Here is a 3,251-nt window from a genome sequence, read left to right as displayed (position 1 = left end):
AAAAAAAAAAAAAAAAAAAAAGAAGTACAGATGACCACTAAATACACAAAAAAAAATGTTCAATATTGCTTGCAATTATAGAAATGCAAATTAAAACAACACTGAGTATCATCTTATTCTAGAAAGAATGGCTATCATCAAGAAATAAAATAATAATAAATGCTGGTAAGGCTATTGGGCTGGGGGAGGAAAGGAACCCTGGTATATTGTTGATAGGAATGTAAACTGGTATAACCACTAAGTGGGTAGTATGGAGATGCTTCAAAAAACTAAAAATAGAAATTGCATTTGACCCAGCTAATTTCCTTCTATGTATCTCCCTAAAAGTGTAGAATATTAGAAATGTGCTAGGACTAATTCAACAGCTCAATAATGCAACACCAGCTCAAATTCTCTATAATGTTGATTTTTCTTCTTGGCTCTAGCAAATCCAAAGAGTCACATTCTCTCACAATTAGTCCAGGAAAAAAAAGAGAGAGAGGAGGAAAGAGAGAGGGAGAGAGAGAGGGAGGGAGAGGGAGGGTGGGAGAGAGGGAGGGAGAGAAGGAGGGAGGGAGGGGTAGAGTGAATGAGCGAGCGAGCTGCTTCTTTCCTCTGTAGCTAAAACAAAACACAAACATACACATGCATGGGTGGACACACACACAACTACACTTTATAGGAATCATAGTAGATAATTCTACTGTCATCTTTAAAAACATTAGTGGGTATGAGATTTATTTATGAAGAATTATGAGTACATTTCTTTCATGGAGCTCTCTCTCCCTTTTTTTTTTTTTTTTTTTTTTTTTTTTTTTTTTGTACTTTTTGAGATAGTCTCATGATGCAGTTCAAACTGGCTTTGAAATCACTTTGCCACCCAGGCTGGCCTTGAACTCACAATGATCCTCCTGCCTCACCTTCCCAAGTGCTGGGACTACAGGCATGTGCCACTATGCCCACTTCAGCGTTATTATTTCAACTCTATATTGCTTATGCCCTATTTCTTTATACAGAAGTTACCACTTGTATATACTTTCCACAAATATATAACCTTCAGTTGGGCCAAGATGTCTACAAGTATGTTCAACTATTTCTAATGGAAAATATTTTCTGACAAAAACTTTTTTAAAGTTAGGTTCACTGAAGTGCAATTTACATGTAATAAATTCACACATTTTAAGTGTATTGTTCTACAAGTTATAACAAATACATATAGTCAGAACTACTACCACAGCCAAAGTACAGAATAATTCCATTAATTCAAAATACTCCCTATATTCCCTTGTAGTCTTAATTTTCTGGTTGCTGCTATAACATTGTCCAAATCTTGGTGTCAGGCCAGCCTGATAGCTCAGTGGACTAAAGCATCTGCTTAGGCAGAGCACAACCTTCAGGGTTCAATCCCTGGCTTGCTGTGCAGGCCCCACCTGCAGAGCGCGCTGAGAGTGATTGAGACTGGGCAGGGTGGTGCGCACTTGTAATCCCAGCAGTTGGGAGGCTGAAAACAGGAGGACAACTATGAGTCCAATCTATGTAGTGAGACCCTGTAGGCCGTCCTAAATACAGAAAACAAAACAAAACAACAACAACAAAAAAAACCTTGCTGTCATAAAACAACACAAGTTTATGGTTCTGCATACAATATATTTTTCCAAATATTTCTGACTTATGGCTTGTTAAATTCACAATGTAGAAAATTTGGGACACCACTGAGGATGTCACAGCACAGGTTCTCTTATGTCCTGAGTCCTTACTGACTTTGAAGGGCTAGGGTCAAAATATTGGCTATCCTTGTAGCCCTTCTTTTTCTCTAATTTTTGGTCTGCAAACTTTAGTTGTTAACCATCCAGAAGAGAAGCTTAATAATATTACCCTGTAACAGAGGCAGTTGAGCTTGTCTGAATATCAAATGCCTTGGACATAACATGGAATAAGTATTTTCCAACAACCATGGACATTCTAAACTTTAAATCCTTATAGAATGTGAAAAAAAAAAAACAAATTACACATTTTTATGCAGAAATTTAAATATAAAACCATATATAACATTGTAGCAGGGTATCACAGGATTCTGTCACATTTTTTTCATTACCTTTTTTTTTTTTTACAAACATTTAAAGAGAGTATAGCAATAATTGATATGCCCTTAGAAGCAGTACGCATTTAAAAGACCAAAATAATAGGTATTTCAAGCATGGCTTTAGTGTTACACATTGCTATCCTCGGTGTAGTTGCTTAGTTAACAGATATCAGCATATACAGTTGCTCAGAGTGAGAATTCTAGACATTAACTGCTATTTTCAAAAACCTGGTATCTATTTTCTTTGTATTATTGTATGATTTAATAGCATGTTATTAAACAGAAGGAAAATAGGAATGAATATTTAAAATTTATTAGGAATAAATGAGCTATGAAAAAATTCTTGGAAAAGAGTATGATGAAGAATGATTTAGTCTAACAAATAATAAACTTTAGAATAACTTATTGAGATTAGTAATAAAAGAAACAAATAGATTGATAGAACTAAAAAAAATAAATTCATGATACAGGTATAGAAGGCCAAATATAGCTCATTCCATTGCTGAGAATATTTCATTTCATGCATGTATCACACTTTGTTTATACATTCACAAAAGGAAAATTATTTGTGCTATTTCCAGTTTTTAATGAGTATGAAATACATTAATATGAAAATGAAACAAGTTGCATGGGGCTAAAGCTCAAGGTGTTTACTGAGATGGCTCCTTACAGAAGTTTAATAGAGGATTGTTCTGTGCTTCTTTCAGTTCTGCTGTCTTCATACAGCTACTTTTTTTCTCCAATTAATATTTTTGGCTCCCTCTTATGAGAACCCTTGTAATTATATTTAAGAGTCAACCAAAAAATCCTAGATAACTGTACAATTTTTAGTTATATCTGCACAATTCCTAGAAAGATACAAATTAACACAACTGAATTGACAAGATATAACCACTCTCAATAGCCAAATAACAGCCAAGGAAATACGAGACGTAATTAAAAACGTACCGACAAAGAAAAGTCCAGGTCCGGATGGATTCACAGCTGAATGCTACAAGAAATTTACAGAAGATGTAGTCTCTATACTCCTCAAACTCTTCCATGAATTTGAAAAGGGAGCAATCCTCCCAAAATCATTCCTGGAGACAAGTATTATACTGATACCAAAACCAGAGAAAGATGCAATTAAGAAAGAGAACTACAGGCCAATCTCCCTCATGAACATAGATGCCAAAATCCTCAATAAAAT

This window comes from Octodon degus, unplaced genomic scaffold (genome assembly GCF_000260255.1).
Source record: "Octodon degus isolate 3935 unplaced genomic scaffold, OctDeg1.0 scaffold00032, whole genome shotgun sequence".
Taxonomy (NCBI): domain Eukaryota; kingdom Metazoa; phylum Chordata; class Mammalia; order Rodentia; family Octodontidae; genus Octodon; species Octodon degus.
This window is presented reverse-complemented; position numbering follows the sequence as displayed.